This window comes from Triticum urartu, chromosome 3A (assembly GCF_056163025.1).
Source record: "Triticum urartu cultivar PI428250 chromosome 3A, HENAU_Tu73, whole genome shotgun sequence".
Classification (NCBI taxonomy): domain Eukaryota; kingdom Viridiplantae; phylum Streptophyta; class Magnoliopsida; order Poales; family Poaceae; genus Triticum; species Triticum urartu.
Genome location: NC_141875.1, coordinates 108,735,057 through 108,758,676, shown reverse-complemented (window position 1 = coordinate 108,758,676; position 23,620 = coordinate 108,735,057). Strand labels below are relative to the sequence as shown.

At 45.1% G+C, this 23,620-nt stretch overlaps 1 pseudogene across 1 annotated transcript; it reads left to right on the top strand.

The window, feature by feature from the left end:
• Positions 1-284: 284 nt before the first annotated feature.
• LOC125531017 (putative RNA-dependent RNA polymerase 3) lies at positions 285-20,369 on the top strand (annotated as a pseudogene). The gene is made up of 19 exons (XR_015618332.1): positions 285-831; positions 2,559-3,264; positions 3,393-3,528; positions 4,013-4,096; positions 4,857-5,046; positions 9,470-9,686; positions 10,092-10,193; positions 10,273-10,407; positions 11,557-11,601; positions 11,705-11,776; positions 12,409-12,515; positions 12,897-13,045; positions 13,225-13,450; positions 14,782-15,007; positions 15,909-16,054; positions 17,029-17,194; positions 18,362-18,509; positions 19,656-19,831; positions 19,964-20,369. The product of XR_015618332.1 is annotated as a putative RNA-dependent RNA polymerase 3 (transcript).
• The last annotated feature ends 3,251 nt before the right edge of the window (positions 20,370-23,620 follow it).

The window sequence follows — 23,620 nt, the reverse complement described above, 5'->3', positions numbered from 1 at the left end:
TTATACTGTACTACTATCTCCATCTAGGTGAATAAGTCATTCACGTAATTTTAGATCATCGATTTAAGTAATTAAATATGTGTTATATGTTATGAAAAGTATATCATTAGATTTCTATAATGATGTAGTTTCTAAATACACATTTTTGTCACATATAATATATATTTAGATAGTTAAATCGTTAACCTAGAACTACGCGAATGACTTATTCACCGAGACGGAGATAGTACTTGCTATCTACTGGCAAGCAGCCATTCCCAAGCGTGTCCAGGTCCCGCCACGTGGCACAAGGGCCCGGTCCGCCGTCCCATCCACGCCGGGCCCACCTGCCGCACCAGCTCCTTCCCCTCGAAGCCTTGAAGCGGTATACTCCTCCGACCAGTGCTCGCGCCCCTGTTCCCATACTCTTTTCGAAAAAGCTTCGGCAGAGTGGGGAGTGGAGACTGGAGAGGGAGAGAGCACGCCCCACCGCCGAGCCGCCGTCTCCCCTTGGCTCCTCCGCCTCACCCGAGCGGAGGACCTAAACCCTAATGAGCACCCCCGGCCCGGCCTCCCCGGCGCAAATGCGCGCTCCGCCGGCCCCGCCGCTCCCGGCCGCGGTGGGCTGGGAGCTGGAGCGGATCGAGGCGCGGCTGGATCAGCACGCCGACCCCCGCGCGCGGCAGATGCTCGCGGACATCGGCGAGGCGGCCGCGCTGCGGGTGCTGCGGCTGATCGGGGAGTCGCGGAAGCCCGTCCGGAACTTCTCCGGCTATATCATGTGGGCGGCGAGGAACGCGCCGGATGCCCCTAGCGCTAGCGCCGTCTACGCCTTCGGCCCCTCCAGCGGAGGTGCGGATTGCTTAGCTGCTCCGGACTTGCCATTTTGGGTCGTTTTGAAGGGAATCGTTTCTGTTTGATTTCCCCCCTTTTTTGGGTTTACCGAAAAAGAGTTTCCCCCCGCTTTGTATTCCAAAGCAAACCACCATGATACATATTGCAATGTTGGGGCGAGCAGCACATCAAGCCCAAAGAAAAAAAAAGAAATAAATACCAACAACGGCAGCTCGACAAAGCGCGGCAGACCCAAGACCGCTGCGCCCTCCGGATACAAACCACCACAGCCCGAGGCTCCGATCTACCGCGAACTAAGCAGCACCTCCAAGAAGGGATGCGACGCCGACGATGCTGCTGCCCGGACAAGTCCTAGGGTTTCCCCTAGTACGCGGAGGGAGGTGGGGGATAGCTACTCCCGACACCCTCCAAGAAGGGATAGTGGCACCTGCCGGTGTCACCGCATCGGAGCCGGACGAACCGGCAAGGATTTCTCCCGCATGCCAAACCCCACCGGCCAATCGGAGCCGACCAGCCAAACCACCGCCCAACCATGCGCCATCACGGTTGCGCCGCCACCAACGCCGTCTCGCTGCGAGCACCACCACGAGGCCAAGAAGACCGGAGAGAAGATCCAAGCGACGGGAGCAGCAACACCGAGGCCGAGCGGGAGGGAACCACCTCCACCGCCGTCGTGCGGGAGGCTCGCGCCTCCGGCACCATCGCGGTAGCCGTCCGGACACGGCAGCGGGGCATATACCAGGCCACCCCTGGCCCGGCCAGACCCTAAAATGGGCCCGCTAAGCCCCGCCGGCCATGCTGCAGCAGGCTGGCGTCGACGCCACCAGCCCCCGCCGATCATTGCCGCTCGCCACCGCTTCCTGATGGCCACGCCAGGCGCCGGCCTGCCCAGGCCCAGTTGGGGCCCGAAGGGCCCAGATCTGGGCCGGGCGGGCGCCGCCAGCCCGTGCCGCCGCGCAGCCCCGCCGCCAACGGCGGCGCCGCCGTCAGAGCTCGCCCCCGCCGCCGCACAAGACCGCCGCCGCCTGAAGACACCGCCCGGATCGCTCCGTCCCGCGCCGGAGAAACCCTAGACGGGTAAGGGCCAGGGGCCGCCGCCACCAACGTCGCCCGGGCCAGGCCCGCGGCGGGCGCCGGCGACGGCGGCAGGGAGGAGGTGGAGAGAGGGGGAGGGCTCGCGGGGAAGGGGGGAGGCACGGCCGGCCGCTCGCGGGGGCGGCGCGGTCGCGGTCGAGAGGAGAGGGGATCGGTTCGTGGTGTGATCACTGAATGCCCCCCTTTTTTGGGTTTCATTCCACTCGTGGCGAGCTTTTGGGTTTTCTCTGTGCTAAAACTTTTACATTTTCAGCGGAATGGTGTTTCAGACATCCTTTTTAGTACTGATTTTGTTTTGTTCGAACTTACTGATATTTAGCACAGTATTTTGCGAGGGGGGGAACGCCTGTTCTTGGACTGAAATTTAACTCTACTTGGCTTGCGTGGCTACAGCGATTGCTGCTTCGAGCAATCAAGCACATTGATCGACTTCCTCTTTGCCACCTTATTGTTTTGGAGCTTGTTGGGTTCGAGTTCATCTGATCCGTGCGTGTTCTGCAATAAAAATGCCTCTGACATGCCAATCTACACCTTTCTCTGAATCAATATTCTCCTGGTTATTTTTCTTCGTTTTACCACCATGATACCACCGTTACAGTACTCTAATCATGAAGTCTTTCATCCAACAGATGACTCTGTACTGGGACCAATGCACGATGATGATGTTCAAATGGACGATAACGCTCCAGGCAGTGAATTGGCTTTCAATCTATCAAACCATGCCATGATCGAGGTCCAAAGCCCTGCCCGTCAGAGGCCTCACGGTTTACATAGCAACAGCAACGGGAGCCCTGTTGGGGCAGTTGCTTGCTTGTTGCCGAACCCAGTTGCAATGGAGGTTGATAAACCTGACTGCGATGTCCCAGAAATGTTACCCGTGATGCCAAACCAAGGAGGAATGGAAGAGTTTGTCGAGCATCCGTCTTTCAGGATGCAAGACCAGGTACAACCGTTGCAGGTTGACAGTCCTACCCCGCCATTGGCCCATGCGGTGCCAGACCATGCTATGGTGCAAGTTGGGAGCCCTGGCCTCGGCATGGTGTCTGGGTTGCAGCATCAGGTGGGGTTTGATAGCCCGGTCCGGCAGATCATTCCTACGTCTCCAAGGATGGTTTCCACCCCAAGTCCAGTGCGCGAGATCACAAGGCGTGTGCATCAAATGGGGTGCCCATCAGGAACTGTGGGGGTCCAAGCATCACCAACCATGGAGTGCATGATGCCAGCAGACCCTCTTGTTACTGCAAATGCATCAAGGGCAACCGCGAGCCGTCAGTTGTTAGCGCTGGGAGAGCTAGAGTTTGTTCAGATTTTCATGATATATGTCTATCTTGCAGGGTAAGTCTTAGTTTGGTTTATATTTTCCTTTAGCGAACAAATAAGCTACTGTACAAGGCGTGCACCTATTGTTGTGGATATCTGTTGTCTTCATTATATTGTTACTGATCTCTTGCCCTCATTTGTAGTAAGAAGTTAGAAGATGTGGGTGTACTACATGAGGACTATATTAGGTCCTCGAATTCACTGCCCATGGATCGTTTTGAGTTGGAAATATGGAACAAATTTGGTCACAAGTTTCTAGCAGAGTGTGACAGGAGACAGGTTTTGTTCTCTCATTCATTATCTATTATGTTTACTACTGGCTGCAACTATCATGTATACAGCTAACACAGGATGACTCACGCCCCCACCCACCCAATATTGTTACATGTCCATTTATGGCATAGTTTCTTCTATTTTGTTGGATATATCCGTTCTGTGCTCTGCCTCTGACAACTTCCTGTTTGTTAATTGTGGATATTTAGTCAGTTTACTTAAAAGCCAAGAATTTCTTACCTTTTTATCTTGCTGACTCATGTATAAGTTTAATGAGAATATATGTTTAGACCATAGCCCATATTATGCATCTCCCGGAACGCACCCGTAGGCTCATGTTGCAATAGCACCCACCATTTGATGCCTATTGATATGTGAAATTTATAGTCCCCATTTGGATAAGTCAAATATATTTGCCTTGTTCGCATGTTCTCTCTCTGTAAATGCCAGCACGCGTCTCATGGAATTATCATTGAACTGATACTTGTAGAATCTTGATTGGGACCCAAGCAAGACAAGAGTGTACCATTGCCATATCGAGCAAAGAGGCGATTCCATAGTTACGGTTTTCAAGGTTCGGAAGTTTACTTTGTTATCTTAAGCCTTTGTATCCATTACCCTAGGATACACATCAGTTTTTCCAAATCTCCTAATTAGAAAATTATTTGGTGCTCACGGGTGGCCTATTTTGTAGAAAGTGCTTGATTTGATGCTCCATTAGTCTGAGAATTCACCGATGTAGTGTGTGCAATGTTATTAGTATGTGCAAAGTTTAAATATCATCATGTACATTTCAGAAACAAGAATGTGGGCACTCATGGGCACCAAAACAGTGTTCTGTATATACACAGCTGTCGAGTGGTATTTACATCTTGTTAATCTACCCCCTCCGTCCCATAATGTAAGATGTTTTTTTAAACTAGTGTAGTGTGAAAATATGTCTTACATTATAAGACGGAGGGAGTAATATCTAACTGAACATTTTAATTTCTCAGTCATTTAATAAATTGAAGAAATTAGTTTGGATGGTCAAGTTCATGTGTCATTTCTTCTCTAGCGTTGCAATACTGGAGAATATTTATGAATTTATCTGCCTATTCTTTTCTATTTTAATTTCAAATTGTCAACTGCGATTTTTGTTTGGAGGATCTTACTTGAAAGTCATTAAAAAAATGCTAGTCTTAGTTGTTGACTTGCTGTGAATAGGCAGTAGACACCATCTGTAAAATGTTCTTTTTTGTTTTCTTCTTAATTATTCTATTTTCCATATTGAGCATTGGTTACCAGTATATTGAGATTGCATATAACTTCATTTTCTTTTATTTTGGTTTCAGGGGCCATATATAGAGAACACAAGGACTAGTCTACAGAAAGTTGTTGGGGACGACAATGTTCTTGTTGTGAACTTTTCAGATATATCTAGGCACACCAATGCTGGTGATAACTTCGAAATCGGCTGTCACTTTTACCATCACGTTTTTGAAGATGGCATCATCTTGGGTTTGCGTCGCTATCGCTTTTTGAGTAGGTTTCATTATCTTGGAATGAAGGTTAAATTTTTTACTAGACGTAAATTCCTTGTTTTTCCTCTTGCTGGCGCCTATCTCACCTAAGCACATGCCTAGCAGCGTTTTTTTTATCATCACTTAGGAGCAAGGTTTTTGAGTCACAACTTGACGAGTCGCTGCGAGCCCTGCGGCTCGGCGTATAGTCGACGGAAGTCGCTGTATAGTCGCCATAAGTTGCTGTATAGTCGCGAGTCGCCCTGATTTTTGGAAAACGACTTGGTGATTAGTCGGCGACTATACAGCGACTAATCAGCGACTCAAAAACCATGCTTAGGAGTGCAGCATCCATTTGGATCTATTTTGCAGTTTGGTTAACATGTTTTTTCCGCTTTCGTGGCTATTTTTCTGCAGCAGATTTTAGAATAAGTTTAGCACAACATAGTTCAGCAACCACAAACTGAACCTCAGTAATTGGTGTTTTTTTAGAACCCACGGGAGCTATGCACGCCTATAAATTAAGAAACAAAGTAATTGCTTGTTGAAATATTTACTCCACTACTATTCTACAATCATACTGAAGTCAATTGCAGCTTCCACAGTTGGAATATTGAGTATACCAGAGTAACTGATATCATATTCATGTTGAACGAAAATGAGTCTCTATTTACACTACAGATTAGATAATAAGATCTTTAGGGAGAACCGGAATATTGAACTTCATCTAGACCACAGTTTCCCCACCTGCATCTTCTTCTGGTTTAACCCTTACTTCACAAACTAGATTGGTCGTGCTAGCGTACACTAGAAATCCTGTGGAAGTAAAGCTAAACAACCTTGGCCCTATCACATCTCACTATCTCGATCAGCTCTTCAGTTTAATCCTGGCTTGTCCACAGTTATTAATAAAATCTACTATACCATATGTGAGACAAGATGGTATACATGCTACGGTACTAAGGACCAAGAGAATTAAGCATGGCAAAGAGGAATCGCACAATACATGATCAATCCAAAATGTATGCTATACGGCCTTCTGTTTTTTTTTTGGTAAGTTTACTACATGGTGTCCATGTAGTAGTCATAGTGCATTAAGTTTTTGAGTTTGAGTTCAGTCCTGTTGAGTCTGAGTTCCTATATGTGCTATTTAAGCCAAAAAGAATCGTGACTTTTGGTCCAAGCACTACTGGAATATTCCTATACGCTTGTTCGGCTCTTCGCCGAGAGCCAAACCACGGGCACTCGGCAAACGTACAGACGCGAGAGCCACACTTGGCAACCATGGCTTCATGGCAACTAGCTAATGTTGCTGACACGGAATCACGGCGAACAAACTACGTTCGGCAAACGGCGCATACGCCGGGAGTACCACACGGCAAAGAGAAGCCATGTGGCATGCCCATTCACAACTGACGGCGCTGTCACTTCCCGCTATCTATACGGAGAGCCATGATGTTCCGCTCGGTAAAAAACCTGTCACAGAAACATTCAGACCTGCCATGTGGACCTACTGGACCAGTTATCAGTAAAACTTTCAAATTATTTGTTAAATTTTGAAAAACAATAATATGACACTCAGTTGACTGATACCTTTGCCAAGAGCTGCGCTCGACATACCACCGTTGACTGATAGCTTTGAAACTGACTGGTGAGACCCATTGGCCCACATGTCAGAGGTACTTTTACCGAGAGCCACCTCCCTCGGAAAAGAATGCCACGGATGGAGTGCTGACGAGCCATTCTTTTCCGAGAGTGCCCCTCGGAAAAGAATGTCTCTACTGGAGTGCCATTCTTTTCCGAGAGCGTCCCTCGGAATAGAAAACCACTACGTAGTTAAAGTGCTCAGGCGACCCTTTTCCGAGAGCGACGCTCGTGAAAGTGAGTGTTTCCGAGTGTTGCTCTCGGTAATATGTCCCATTCCTTCTGTTGTGAAGCTATTTCTTATCTAGTCCCTGCATCTGAAAACAACTAGATACATATTATGTCTATATCTTCAGTGCAGAAAATGTTATCATATCAAATGAATGTAGGAGCTAGGAGCTCCCTAGAAATTTCTCGAGCAACACATCACACACAGAGGCATAACTCAAACTAGTTCACATAAGGTAACTCAAACTAGTTCACATAGGCCATTGTTTCATACAAGTTCATAGAGCAAAAAAATTGCTCGAGCGCATCACACACAAGTTCACATATTCATACACAGGATTAATTCATTGAAGTTCACATATTGCAGAACACATGCACATCACACAGAAGTTCACATCTTCATACACCGCCTTGAGGAGGAGGGGCATCGTTTCCATGGGGTTAACCTTCTGGAGGAGGAGGAGGAGGGGCATCATTTCCACCGCCTTGAGATTTTATAAGAGCCTATAAGATTAGAGTCACGTGAGCATTGTTCATCGCTATATAATGAATGGGCCAAATTTAGAGAATGTTCTACCTCTAGTCTTTTCTCGAGCAGTTTGAACCTTCGTTCATTTCTGCTCGTTCCTTCTCTCTTCTCTCCTCCTCAGCCTGTCGCCTTTGCTCAGCTTGCCGCCTTTGATCCTCTTCAGCAGCCCACCGGTCCAATAAAGTCTGTAATATGGCATTAGGCTCATATAGGTTGCAAGGGTGGTATTTCGAGACATGGACATAAATGAATGGTTATGATGCTAACCTTGAGATGCGTGATCTCACGTGACGCGGCGGTTGGGCGATTCTGTATGGACGGAGTTGAGCTTGTGCTCGACGCGCATATTTCATGGAGCTTGCGATCGCCCCGTTGCAAAGGAGGTGGCAGCCATGGTCCTTCCCCTCGGCAGCAATGATGAGCAGCTCAGGATTAAGTGGCTTGGACGTAGGTTCGGCGTCCTGCCCGTGCATCTCCTGGAAGACCTCTTTGAAGGTCCCGTACCTCTCCTTCGTCGAGAGGCTACAGAACTCGGCGCCATCCTTCCCCTTGTGGCCTTCTTTCCAGGCCTCTAGGATGTGGACTGGGCGACCAAGCTCCGCCTCCTGCAAAAGTAACCATCAAGCTTAATGAACGGAGATGCACCGTGCGAAAAAATTAACATCTTATTCCACATACCATGTGTTGCTTCAGAGTGGTTAGGTTGCGGCTCGTTCCCCTGGACATGTGCCGGGCCAGGCATTTTCGCGCGATCGTTCCCCTTCTCCACATGTTGCGCCTACCATGCTGGGTCACACCACATGTCAACCAGGGCCTTCCAACAATCTTCCTTGATCTAGGGTTCCCTCACCTAGTCAGACATAATCAAATCATTGACTAATGCATGTAACAAGCGGCGGATGACTCAAAGTACTAGCAACCAATGTTGTCACTTACCACCGACAAGTATTCTTCTCTCCAAGTTAGTCTTGCAAGCAGATTTCCTCGTCATCTTAAGCCCCTTGTCATCGAGCGGCTGGCATTGCATCACGGCCCTGTACTGCAGCGTGTGCTTGACGTTGAAGAGTGTCTTCCGGGCTGATTTCTCAGCAAAGGCAGCACTCGGCGTATGTTCTGGGACCCGGTAGTCAGGTGGTTGACACGTGACTGTTTCCTATTGGCTTGCTTTGCCGAGCGTGGCTGCCGGCAAAGTTGGGGCTCGGCGTAAGGCACGGGACCCGCTTGTCAGGTAGTGGACACGTGGCTATTTCCTACTGGCTGGCTTTGCCGAGCGTCGCTCTCGGCAAAGATAGTGCTCGGCGTATGTTGTGGGCTCCACCCGTTAGATTCTTGCCGCGTGGCTGTTCCCTATTGGCTGGCTTTGCCGAGCGTCTCTCTCGGCAAAGTGAGTTCTCGGTGTACGGTGTGGGTCCCGCCTGTCAGGTCCTCGCCACATGGCTGTTCCCTATTCGCTCACTTTGCCGAGAGCCGCTCTCGGCGTATATTGTTGGACCCGCTTGTCAGGCGGTTGCCACATGATAGCTTCCTATTGGCTAGCTTTGCCGAGAGCCACTCTCTGCAAAGAGATACCACATGGCAACCTCCGTTTCCGTCTGTCGTCCGTGAGTCCCTTTATTTTGCCGATGCATACTGTTTGGCACTTGGCAAAGAGTTTGCCGAGTGCCTGTGTTCGGGCCCTCTCAGCAAATTCCTGTTTGCCTGAGAGGTGTACGCCGGGTGGCCTTTGCCGAGTGTTTCTGGCACTCAGCGTTGGTGGTGATTCCAGTAGTGAAGCAATAAGATAATCCCTCGTCTCTGATTCTTTTGCCCTTTCTCAACCCTTCCAAAAATTTAATTCCTGAGTTCCTGACCTCCTGCAAAGAATATCATGCTGAAAACGGCACCGACTTGTCAATGCCGTTAGTGCTACTATGGATCAAGTCAGCACGGAAAATTTCTGTACTGTTACTGCTACTATATCTTTGTAAAAAAGGTCATTCGTCATTTATAACTACAAATTGATTCAGTTGTATCATGGTCTTGACTGGTATGCCTTTATCGTCAGTTCACAAAGATGGAGGGAGGGAGAGGAGAATAAAAGCGGAAAAAAATAAAGAGAGAAACAAGAAATGCACTTCTTCTGTTAGGTGCTACTTTGTTCGCACCGAGTGTGACTGGGACAAGGGTGTGCCTTATATCCTCTCCAACAGAACAATTGGTGATGCCCGCAAGCTTTTTATGCACGTACACACTGTCCCCAGTGTGGCAAAATATGTGGCCAGGTTAGCAATCTTATGTACTTTTGCTACCCAGTATCACTAATAATGCATACATTTAATCATAAATTCTAGGATATCTCATGTTGTTACTTGTTAGTAAATCTTGTGCTCTTGCTTTCTGCATTGGACTGCTTACAAAATAACCAAAAAGAGGTGCCACACTGTGAAAACATGAAGTTTGATTATATTTGGCGATACATTTGGTGCAAGTCATTGCCCACTTCTCTTTTTTGCTTGTTTCTTTCAGTTGTCCAAATATTACTGTGCATGGATTTTACAATGCCTTATACGATGGAGATGAACATAAGATGTTGTTTCACCTTTTGTCATTGTCTGTGGTTGTAGCCATTCTCTTTTGGGGGGGGGGGGGGGGGGTAAATTTATATAGTTGGTTTATGGGAATGACAGGTTTGGTTTGGTATTGTCCAAAACTATTACACTACTCGATGGTGAAGACCTATCAAAAATTGACAAATTGACGTTGTAATTGTTGATGATGTACCTTGCAAGGTTACTATCTCGTTCCTTTGATGTTTTGGCTTGCTACTAGAATATATTGTTATCTTGTATACTCAATGAAATATTTCAGGATAAATACGGAAACATTGTTCTCAAGCATAGGGAGGCTTTGATCCACACTGACGGGACTGGCCTAATATCAGAAGATTTAGCTAAGAAATGCCCTACATATGTATTTAAGGGGAACCTTTTGAGGATACATGATGTGAGTGTGTGCTTCCCTGTCCCCCATATTGAATTCATGCTCCGGCCAGTTGCTCCAAAAGTCTGAACTGATGGAGAGAGGCGGGCAATATATTTCAACACCCCATTGTGCATCTTGTCAGAAAATATGATTTTTTTTTATTTCTCACTTACCATATTTGAACTATATATCAGGTCTCTGAAGGTTATGGTTTTGTGAAGATAATGATAAGTCATTTGGGCAAATTTTGATATGCCAAAAGAAAACTTGGATACACACATGGCCCAGCTCCTTTTAGTAATACAAAGTTGACACATAGTTGAATTTTGAATCAGCGCCGTTTGAAGCTTTTAGCTGTTTCACCATGCTATGCTTTAGGTTCTTCCATAGAATGCATTCTGCACTCGGGCACTGATTATAGTGGAAGCTCACTGGCACCCAATATCATCGGTCACACCAACTGTTCTCTCAGTTGTGAAAAGATTGGTGGTACCTTATTTTACTTTGCAACTCACTTAAAGCATCCATTATGAGTTGGACGACACTCGACTTTTCACCCTAATGAGCTTAATAATATGGCACACATCCTAATGAGCTTAATAATATGGACATTTGTGTTAGTAGTGGAACATCACGTTCTGTACTTTGGTAAGACTGTCTCCACTAGATCCTACTCCCTCCATTCCAAATTACTCGTCGCAGAAATGGATGTATCTAGTACTAAAATACATCTAGATACATCCATACCTGCGACAAGTAATTCGGAACGGAGGGAGTAGATGATTGTGTCCCTCTGCTTGTTTAATCTCATACTGAACTTAAAGAACCTGGCATGTCGACCATGTTAGATCAGCAAACACATCATCCGTAGATTGTGATACACCATACGTACCATTGGTTGCAAACTTGCAATATATCATGCTACAACATCAAGTCCATCACATTATTGTTTAAAAGAACGACAGATTTAAGACGAGATGAGAAATTTGTGGACTCTACTAACAAATAGGTGTTAGTGGTTAACGTTACCCCAAAAATCATGTTTTGGAAATAGCTAATAATTATCAAAATTGTTGCTTGCTATTTCTAGCTAACTCTGCTTTTCACTTTTTAGTTTTATTATTAATTATTTTGGTACTATTATTCAATTCTATGTTATAACTTACACAGGATAGTGTGGATTCAAAGGAGGATCAATTTGACATCGATGATCATGTAATCTGTGGAGTAAACAATATCATGATCTTTTCTCAGTTATTTTTCAAATGCTCCATTAGATAACTAAGCAGTGTATTGCTCTTCCCCTTCCTCTCTCTAGCCTCTTCTTATGCAGGTCCGTATGTTCTATAATGGACTTGCTGTAAAGGGAACCCTTCTTGTTGTTAGAAAGGTATATATTTATCATGGATGGCTTGAATTATTGTTGTTGGAGTGTTATCGTTTAGAGCAAGTATAATAAGGTGCTTATAGCCCGCTTACGTGACACTTTTGTCTATATGGAGGAGAAAGACAAGAAAAAAATGAGGGGAGTGGTTTCTCATGCAAGAGCTCACCTCTACACGTGCTCCTAGGCAAATGTAATAAATATGGAGAAAGAGAACGCGAGAGGGTGTAACGAAGGACTAGTATAATAGCCAACTTCATCATATGAATGACTATGTATGATGTCTATAAAACATGACAGCATCATATGGCCATGAACTGGCTATACTATTAGCCATGCTCTTAGCAAATTAGCAGTTCCAGTGAACAAATGGTTGCATGGAAACATTACCTTCATTTCCTATCTTTCCTATTTGCCATTTTATTGGTGGTACCTTTTCCCGCACGTTCAATTCTTCTGGCCCACAACTTATACAATACCATGAGTTATTGACAGCCTGAGAATCCAATACTAGTAATATAATTGAGCAATCACATCAATTATTGGTTTTCTTTTATACCATTTTTGTTCACTTTATGTCGGTCAAATTTTGAACTTTTCTTACCATTTTTTAAGAATATATTTCTTATGTATTGCAGCTTCCTGAAAGGACTATCCATGTACGACCATCAATGATAAAAGTAAACTCAGATCCTAGTTTATCAGGTGGGCACTCCTTCAACTCACTGGAAATTGTTTCAACGAGGTAAGTAACCTGGATATGCATTTACTGGATTTAAGTATGAGTAGGGGGGATATCTTGCATAGGCCATAATTTAGAATTTTAGATGCGATCATTCAACTACTTTGGTTTAGCAAGAACTGGGAAAGTTCCCATAAAATTGTGAAAGGCAGTTCTTTACTTGGTACATGTTTTGTCTTCGATTTTATAGTATTATTAAGGTCATCCACGCTTAACTAACTGATTAAGCTTTCCGTGAATCAGTTTGGTAGCTGAAGTCACAGAGTTAATTTCTTTGTAGTGGTAGTGCTACGGTTTTGATAAATATTGAGAAATTTTTCTTGAGCATTCTCTACAGCTAATGAAATTCTTGCCTTTTGTTGGCACTTCACAACATTTTTCCAGCAACCGACCCAAAAGGGCATTGACATCAAGGTTTTTAATCACGCTGCTTCAATATGGAGGGGTTCCAGCGGATTGTTTTATGGAGCTCCTAGGGAAGGCACTAAAAGATGTTGAGAAAGCTCGCCATAAAACTAGAGATTCCCTTGAAGGTTAATTTGAAATATCATGAATAGAGCATGTATTTATGCTGCATTTTGCTATAAATATGGGATATGCTGCATTTCTTTGATGTTTAGGAATTTGTTACTTTTAACATCTCAAGTATGCATTTACCTAGTGGCAGTTATGCCTTTACTTGCAATTTCTATTAATGTGATCCCTCTTACAGTTGCATTTAACCACGGTGACATGGATGATTTAATGTCTGCACGGATGATCCTTTCTGGAATTCGACCAGAAGATGAGGCATACTTACAGCACCAGCTTACTACAATGACCAAAGAGGAAAGAGAAGGATTCAAACAAGGCAGGCTCCCTGTCAATCAGTGTTATTATCTGATGGGCACAACAGATCCTACAGGGACACTAAAGCCCCATGAAGTCTGTGTGATATTGTAAGTGGTCCAGTAACCCACCATATCCTTTCTATTGCTCGGTCTTTCCTTTATCTCTTCCTTATGCTTTTCAATTTTTCCGACTGCCATAATCTTATAATTTTACATAAACAGGATATTGGTTTCTCTGGATTGTTTCTCATGTTACAATTTGTTGTAGAAGGGGAATGCAGAACTTAAACATTATTCTGTTTCTGTTTGTAAACCAGTGAGTCGTTAGATAATGCATTGAAATTGAGCTTAGACTTTAAGTATTGGTATATTGCTCACCTTTTCTGGTCAGCTTAGACTTTTGGATGACCTTTCCACACCCACCCCCTCTCCCATAAAAAATAATAATATTTTGGATGAACTGGTGCTTGCAACTCAACGTGTACCAGGACCAGGATCAAGAGGTGTTAGTTCAAATCCTTAGTAACTAAGCTTTAAGAACTATAATTGCAGTTCACTGACTTCACTCTAGTCCATATCTTAGGCTTGAAGGAGCCTAGACATGAGTGTGACTGTAAGTATGTTGCTCACTGTTCTTTATCATCTAGCTTAAGCTTTTAGGTGAACTAGTTGGTGTATGCAACTATGCACCTTCATATGGACTAGAGGTTTCTGCTTTTGTTTCATGAATGCATTAAAGAACACACTTCGTACATCAATTTGATTTTTTTCAAGTCCTTCAATAGTTTGATGATCATCCTGCCCTGTAAGGAGAATGTCTGACAAGGAAGCAACAACTTCAGGATGTACCTTTTTTATTTAGACTGGTCAGAACATGGTTTTAATAAATGCATGGTCTGATCTTGTGGATGATATGTTTTCATGCTGGATTAAGTATGTGTGACTAATTACATATTGCCAGGGCACAAAATATGTGGGACTTTGGTAGGAACCGGATCCCTACCAGGGTGTGGTCTCAGGTTGTAGGGGTGGAAGGAGGGATGGCGTGGAGGAAGGCGTGGTCGCCGGCGCTGGGGCGCCGTCGTTGCGTGTGCGCGCGCGAGAGGGAGAGAGAGCAGGGGCGGCGGCTAGGGTTAGGTCTCCCGACTCCCTAAGGAAGCCGAGCAAATATGATTGCTTCTTGCTTAATCCCAAGACGGGTCCTTACATGAGTTTATATAATCCTCCTAATAAGATAATTGGGCTAAGCCCCTAATAACGATAAGATAAACTGGGCCACAACTAATTGGGCTAAGCCCCTAATATGTCGATCATAACAGACTTCTAGACTTTGGTAATGTTCTAGATTTAATTATAGACCATACCATCCTTTTGAAGGGATTTAGAAGGTTGAAGTGTTCGTCTGTTCCTTTTATTACTAATCATGTCTCATCAAACAGGGACCATGGCCCCATTTCTGGAGAGGTTCTTGTCTATAGACATCCTGGGCTGCATTTTGGTGATATACATGTCTTGACAGCTACATATAGTGAGGCTATACAGGATTTCGTGGGAGACTCCAAGTATGCTATTCTTTTTCCTGTTTCTGGACCACGATCTCTAGCTGATGAGATGGCAGGTGGTGATTTTGATGGTGATATGTACTGGGTCTCGAGAAACCCACAGGTTGGTCATTGTTTCTGACATGTTGCAGTGAACTGTTTATTTTTGCTATCCTTGCTAACAAACATAATCCTTTGGAGCATATTGCACACTAGTTTATTAGGGAGTATATATTTCATCTATTCCTAGAACATGGAATTTGGGATGCGTTGCTGATTTTATTTACACAGGGTTTCTGCAAGTTGAATTCCGTTCCTACTTACTACACGCATTGCTGATTTTATTTATACAGGGTTTCTGCAAATTATGTAAAATGCATATTTGTTCTCACTTCAAAATAAAACAATGATATTTAAACGTTACCATCTAGTGGATAAATATAACATCAAATAGCTAATATTGTTTTTGAAAGTTGCATCATTCAGGATATAGCCTATATTTACCACTCATTTCCTATAATCTTTCCTGGTATTTTTAACAGAAAGGTACATTTGATCCAAATGTCTTGACTTCTTTTAACTCGGTTAATGATACAAATTAGATTTTGTGTCCTTCAGGGTTACCTTTTTTGTTCTAAAATATAAAATACCTTGCCTTGTGTTTTCAGAATTTTTAGTGTATCTTTGAAGCATCATTTTGTCAAGTAAACTGCCCATCTTTTCCCGTCACCATGAGCTTTTGGCTGTACTGGTTGGTTCTCAATATGGTATCAAAGCCAAGAGGTCTTGAGTTCAAGACTTGACTCGTATATTTCTTTCGACAGAACATACAGCCCACTTGCAGTTCACGTCTTATTGTCTTAGGCATCAGAGAGTCCGACTTGAGGGAGAGTGTTGAAGTATAAATGTTGAGCTTTTGGGTGGTGCATGATACTCAATACATTTGGCACCAAATTGTTTTGGACTTTTGGTATGACATCATACTCTGCGCAGAATTGTAACTATCATTAAAATGACCTTTTCAGTTACTGAAGTACTTCAAACCATCGGAACCATGGGATCCAAGAAGCCCTCCAAGGAAGGCTAAACAAGAGAAGCCTCAGGATTATGATGAATCCAAGCTAGAACACATTTTATTCCGTGAATTTTTTAGAACTAGGTTTACACCGAGGTATTATTTACTCGTAATCCTTAATTTTTTTGCATGGGCACTTAACTCTGCTATTTCTGTTATGCATCTAAGCCCGCAGAGCGTCTTGACATTGAAAGGCCATCGAAATTTTGAGGCGTCATAATTTAAGGCCAAAATACCTAAAATGTATTGTTCGAGTTACCTAAACTGTATTTTTAATATACAATGGTTGTCTCATTTACCAAGTCTGGACATAAACTGACAGGATCCAGGTCTTGTGGTGAAGATCGTACAAATCGACATGTGTACATCTATAATGAAGTCAATTATGATTAATAAGTGTTGAAGTGTATATGTGGATTGCCTAGCCCTTTCCATTAGTTTGGACTTTTGGTTGCGTTAGCTAGTGCATGAAGCTTAACATGGTATCACAGCCTAAGGTTTTGTGTTCAAGTCCTGGTTTTCGCAGTTTATTCAAAAATTGCTGCCGCCCCCTCTTATGTCCACGTATAGGCCTCTCGAGCCATACCTCTGAGTCTATTCACGTGTTGACTTCCCGCGTCACATGTGAGAGGGGATGTTGAAGTGTATACGTGGATTGCCTAGCCCTTTCTATCAGTTCAGACTTTTGGTTGCGTTGGCTAGTGCATGAAGCTTAACAATAAGATTCTACCACATATTGATCATACCTTCTTGGACCAAGATCATTGTTATTAAGAACTTTACATCATAATCATACATTAAGTTCTAGTTATAGATAAATTTATTAAGAGAAAAGGAACAATGTTGACATATGCTACCGTGTCAAAATATTATGTCCTATATTTACAGTGTCCAGTAAAAAAAGTATTGGTTATTTATTTACAGATAACATCACATATATTTTGATATTACATCTGCTCAGCATGTTGTAATTTCCTAGTTTTGCCATGACCATTTTGTAGACCCTGTATTATATATGAGCTATGCAAGTTATGTGGACTAACGTTGTTTGAGATTTTTCCTTCCTTCAGTTATGTGCTGGGTGCAGCTGCAGATTGTTGGCTGGTATATATGGATCGGCTACTGACATGTGAAGTTCAAGAAGACAAAAAAGAATGGGAGTCGATAAAGGCTAAGATGCTTGAATTGGTTGACATTTACTATGAGGCTCTGGATGCCCCGAAAAGTGGGAACAAGGTTTGAAATCCTGTGTTGATACACTATAGTTACTGTGATTTTTACTGTTCACCTGCTGGTATGGGATTAAACATCCAAAAACGTTATGTGTTATGGAATTAGTGATGATGAGTTAGTAAGGATGGACTTTAATTGTGTTCCAGTCCAATTATTTCTTTAGTTGAGTACTTGAGTCGGGATATAAGGAAATTGATCAAAGCCCTCTATAAAAAAGGTAGCTAGTATTTGGGATTAAGAAAAAGAATGTAACAACCCTCCCTTCCAGTTGCTAATCCCTATCCTCTATATTTTTTTAACCCCTACTACTGCTACCCTTCTTCACAACCATGCTATGAACTCGTGGATGATGTATGGTAGAAAAATTCGATATAAATACTACTTCCGTCCTGGTTTATTGGTCCTCTTCTTTTTTTGTGTCAAAATTTGACCATACATTTAACTGACAAAAGGTCAATGCATGTCATAAAAAATTATATCGTTGGATTCGCATTTGAACATAGTTTCCAATGATACTATTTTTTGTGACATGCATTAACATTTTGTTAATTAAATCGTTGGTCAAAATTTGACACAAACTACTAAGGGGACCAATAAACCAGGACAGAGGTAGTACTATGCAATGCGTATGATGATGACGTATCTGTACATGTGGCCCAGGGGGGTCTGGAACACGCCTATCCTGTCGTAACAGGGAAAGACTTGGCATGGATATGTCATGTTCCTTATGGATTTGGCACTTAAACCAACTATAAGGAGATTTTCCCTTAGTTGGCTCCATCTAAGCCCAATCAAATCAAAGAAAGATCACAGCTTACTCTTCTAAGAGAAGGCGTCTATATAAAGGACCCAGAGGCCTATGCAGGAGGTATCTTACAATGACAACTCAACTCAAATCACAACACAACACAAAGTTAATCAAACACCGATGCAATTTACTAGTGTACTTTTAGCTAATATTGGTGACTGGATATGTGATGATCCAGGTAGAGTGACGATGTAGGTTACATAAAAAACCTGCATACAGTGGATGATTCTTTGTATGCTTTCATCACCAGGACGTTAACCGTCTTTCTTAATAGTTTCATTTTGATTTGCAACAAAATGTATATTACATACTCTACATTGTACTTCAGCTAAACTTTCTTTCTTCATCCATCTTCCAAATAGATCACTATGCCTCGTCATCTGAAGGTTGAAGTATATCCGCACTTTATGGAAGGGAAAGGGTTTACACCTCCCTACATTTCCACATCAGTGCTGGGCAAAATCTATGATTTAGCAAAGTCGCATCAGCCTGAAGCAGTTCACCCAATCAGTAAGTTGATATTTCTAGTTGGTTTCTCTATATAACCTCTTATTTAGCTAGCATATATGTTTTTCATTTGAAACTGATTTTTACTGATCATGTGTTATATATGTACAATCTGCAACGGTTGCAGAGGAAAAAAATGTGGAACTTATAGTACAATTATATAATCGCACAGTAGCCAGACTAGGGGCATTTGTGCTGAGCTGATAGCTTTTGAGAGATTATATGTAATTTTATAATGTCTGTTCACCATTAGTTAAATTTAGGCTCAATCAACTGGCAACACGATAGTGGAATCTTTGGGCCGTTGTGATGCATGTCTGATGTGTTTCGATGATATTAATTTTTACCTAACTAGGTTTGGTGGTTGCCAGTTTCCAGTATACAGCTGACCTCTCTTTTGCTCCTACGTGCCTTGGTTGCACTGAATTTGCAAGTGCTGAAAGTATCTCTGTCAAGCAATTAGGCAGTTTCAAGCAGAGATGAATCCTGGTCATCAGGCCACTATGAGTTATGGAAATTCTGGATTTAGCATAACACCATTGCTGACGTAGTTTGATGCATTACAATAGGACTATCGAGGATAAGTAGTGACCAGGCAGGCGTTTTGCAAACTTCTGTATAGGCTGTAGGGTGAAGATGCGCACCTCTGGGCTTTCAGTAGTGCTGTGCTGGGGCAGAAACTCACCCGAGTCCAGGTATGCGGAGTAGAGAGAATAGGGAGAAGATCTCTTTCATGATAATTCTTGGTTAGTACATGCATAGAAAAAAATATCATTAAAGTTGCATAGTTTGTTATACAGCTACAACAGTTAGATATCTCTATCTGATTAATTCACAGCGGTGGGAATCCGATGGTTTTAGTCCCTATCCATTAGTTTCTAGGCTGTTTATGCATTTCCAGTTGTGTCTGTTTGGGTGAGAAAGATGCACCCTATAACCATGGCTGTGCTAGGAGTTAAGCTGGGAACATAAATTAATAAAGCCTATAATCTGGTTAGGAATAAGGTAAGATCATTTAGCACTTTCATGCCAACTATCATCAGCAATGTGGTAAAATTTTAGACTCTGATACTCCATAAGTTTTGTATATATACACTCTATCATCATGCCGTTCGTCTTGTTCGCCGTCTCCATTCTGTTCTTCTTCAGATATAACTCCGCTGACATGCTTCACCGAGGAAGTAGTAGCCGAAGAACGCAACACGTGGGGTCTCCGTTACGACGAGTATCGGAGAGCGAGCACATTGCTATTGGACAGTAATCGCCCAATCTCTAAAGAAGAGAAGAAGGCGAGGTTCCGGGAGCTGGACCAAAAATACAAGCAGGTAAAGCGTGGACCAGTCCACTGCTGGCTAACAAACTCGTGAGAACATCATATGCATTTTTTTTTCGCGAGATGAGAACATCATATGCATTCCCTGACTGGCTCGTGAGAACTGGGTTGGGCTGCAATGCAGATGCTGTACGACGCGGCGGAGCTGGAAGAGAGCCAGAAGCACCCGTTCGCCGTCTACAGGGAGGCTTGCGCGATCTACCAGCTGGTGTACGAGCACGCGGCGCGGTGCCGGTGCGACGACGAAGGGAGGCGTGTCGAGAGGTGCGGCTTCGCGTGGAGGGTCGCCGGCCGCGCGCTGTGCGAGTTCTACGTGATCAAGCGCCGCGGCGAGAGGGTGGTCGCCGACATGCAGGTCCTCCGCGACGCCTTCAGGAAGGATCGCGGTGCGTAGCATAGCATGCATGCAGCCATATAGCGCTAGGCAGAGTATAGCTCTAAGTGCATATCTGATTATCTATGTATGTACAGTACGTAGTAGTAGCAGCCGTGTGGGGTACGCGTACAGACCTGTGTACAAGTTTGAATTGCTGATGTGATGCATGTGTATTTATGTGTACATGCGTGTAGTTAAAGACGTTCTTCTCTAGACGGAGAGCATGTCCTCTGCCTGGGTAACCCTTCCGCGAAAACGGAGCCTGTCTCTCAACAGCAGTTGGCCGTCCATGTTGCTCTCTAGGATACGCCCGGAAAGGTTATAGAAAAAAGCGCCCGCCCTGTTTACTATTCGGAACACTAAGCAAATATTCCAGAGTCATCTCACCCGCCCTGTATGACTCGAGTGCCTTTTATTTCATCATGATACCCCAACAGTTTCCAAACTTCCGCGGCCATCGGGCATTCAAACAGTAGGTGTTGAATAGTTTCTGGACCTAATTTGCAGGAAGGACATTCGGCCTTGATTTTAACACGTAGATCAGCTAATATCGTACAACAGGGAATGACACTCTATACCACTCTCCATATGGAAATTTTGATTTTCGATGGGCACTGGAGGCTCCATAAAAAACCCCACTTCGTATTTGGTGATGATGAGCTACTACTAGTAGTAGCATGTAGATTATTCCCAAAGTGGTGCTCCCAAACAGCATCATAGGCGGACTGAACCACGAAAGCTCCTGTTTTTGACAAATTTCAAGCCAAGAAATCTGACACCTCATGTACAGGTAGAGGAATTGCAAGTATTCTTTGAGCATCAACATGGCAAGAAGTCTGATTCACCAGATCTGTATCCCAATCTCCAGAAGAGGGATCAATGACGTCTGAAACGCGGGATAGAAGTTGACTACCTCTACTCTCAAATCTCTTTTTTCTTGTCCATCACCCACTCTCCAAAACATTATACTCTATCATGTATAAAAAGCGGCTTAAGCCCCACTTTATATATAAAGCAACGATACAACCCGGTACAAACTCACGCCACCATACTACACGCGCACACCCAAGGCAGTATACATAGGCGCTGAGCGCAGCAATACCACCCCAAGCACTACAAGAGCAACCGGGGTCCTTAATTGTGAACACGCCACCGCGAAGAGATGAAGCCGCATATGACGAACTGTGGGCTTCAAGGCGGTGCCTTCAGAAAGGGAACGACACCGGAATGCCGCCACCGCCTGACCCAAGGGTCAGAGTTTTCCCTAGAGCAACACGACGGACAGTGAGGGCCGCGACGACGCCTTCAAGAAGGGAACGAACTTCGCCGCCGCCGGTCCGTCCGAAGATAGAACAGGTTTTCACCCCGACCAACACTCACCGCCACCGAACGCCACACCCTGGCTACCATGTCGCCCACACGGACATGGTCACCGGGCATCACTAAGCCACGGGCTCTGCCCATGAGCACCACACTACCACCACCAGGGTCGTCGCCCCGGCATCCAAGACCTTGACACCACGTCACCCGAGATCCGCCACTACCCCAACCAAAGAGACGAGTGAAAAGGTCCCCCTTTCACACCACTGGGAGGCCCCCAGCGCCGAGACCCAAAAGGTTGGCAAAAACTAGCCTCCATCAACCCGTCTACTGCACCGGGCCCGAGACAAGCTCGGTCATGCTGTCGGCATGACACGAGTACGGTCTCGCAGCACCGGGCGCGAAACGAGCAATGGACCGCAGTCGGGAGAGGGTCGGCCCTTCGATGAAGGTAGTGCCCGGACGATGACGAGAGGCATCGAAGGACGACACAAGCCGCTCACCGATGGCCTGACACCGGAGAAGTCCAACTGCCGCCGCGGAATGACCCACACCGCCGCCATGAGCCACCACCATGCCGAGGCAGCCCACATCCACGCGGGACCCCGAGGGGCAGCCCCAAGCCGCCCTACAACAACTACGTCGCGCCGCCGAAGTCGCAACCCACCCCCCGGCCATAGACTCACAGTGCCCCCGCCACCCCAAAGGAGCGGCCTGGCCGCCAGCCGCCCAGCCACTGCCTTAGCTAGGTCGCCGCCGCCACCCACGCCCACCGCCGCCCGACCACTCGGATCTGGGCTGGGGGAACCAGATCCGCCGCCAGCGAGTCCCCCAACCACGGAACCCCGGGAGTCGCCTCAGGGAGGGGGAGCAGCACCACCGGGGTGTCAGGCCACCGGGGGGAGGGGCAGGGCCCGGGGAGGGCCCGACGACCCACGTCGTCGATGCGGAAGGTCGCGCCCCGCGGCGTACACCTCCAGCGCACGGGAGAAAGTCGCCTCGCCGCCGCCTACGCCACGCGGCCTTTGGCCGACGACGCCATCGACGATGGCAAGGGGAGGGAGGCCGGGGCGTGGGAGAAGAGGCGGCGCTAGGGTTGGCTCCCGGAGTCGCCCGCAGGAGCGACTCGGGAGCGGAAATATTTTTTCCATGCCATCTTCTTTGATCAAGAAGCCTTCTTTTTCAACTGAACGTTCATAAGATCATCCTCAGGATAATATTTTGCTTTGAGAATTAATGCACACAAGGAGTCAGCATTATCAATGAGCCACCATGCCTGTTTTGCCAGTAGTGCAAGGTTAAAATAGTGAATACCCAGAAACCTATGCCTCATTTTTTTTCTTTTTTCTTAGGTATACACATTTTCCACCATTCAAATCATTCTTTTGTGTGATGCATCATCACTCCACCAAAAATGAGATATCACATCCGTGATTCCTTTGCAATTTTTCTTAGGAATTTTAAAGACAGACATCGCGTAGGTTGGTATGGCATGTGCAACAGATTTAATAAGCGCTTCGTTACTAGCTGAAGACAACATTTTTCTTTCCATCCTGTGAGCCTCAGGATCAACCGATCAATCAACTATTGAAAACAATCGCTTGTATGCAAACCTTAGCTGGCAACCCCAAGTATTTATAGTTAATAGCCTCCGTCATGATATTAAGTATAGAGCAAACCTGAGTGTAATGCCTCGGATGACCTGCCATATTTGTACTCCAACTCTTGCCATTTTCGGCGTTAAGTTATGAGATTCCTTCGTGGTTGGGTTTTGTCTTTGTTTTGCATTTTTTCCATGTCATGCATTCCATATCATGTCATCATGTGCATCTCATTTGCATACGTGTTCGTCTCATGCATCCGAGCATTTTCCCCGTTGTCCGTTTTGCAATCCGACACTCCTACGTCCTCCGGCGCCCCCTTTTGTCTCTTTTCGTGAGTGGGTGTTAAACTTTCTCGGAATGGATCAAGATTTGCCAAGCGGCCTTGGTACACCACCGGTAGACCGCCTGTCAAGTTTCGTGCCATTTGGAGTCCGTTTGATACTCCAACGGTTATCCGGAGAACCGTAAAGGCCTCGTGTGT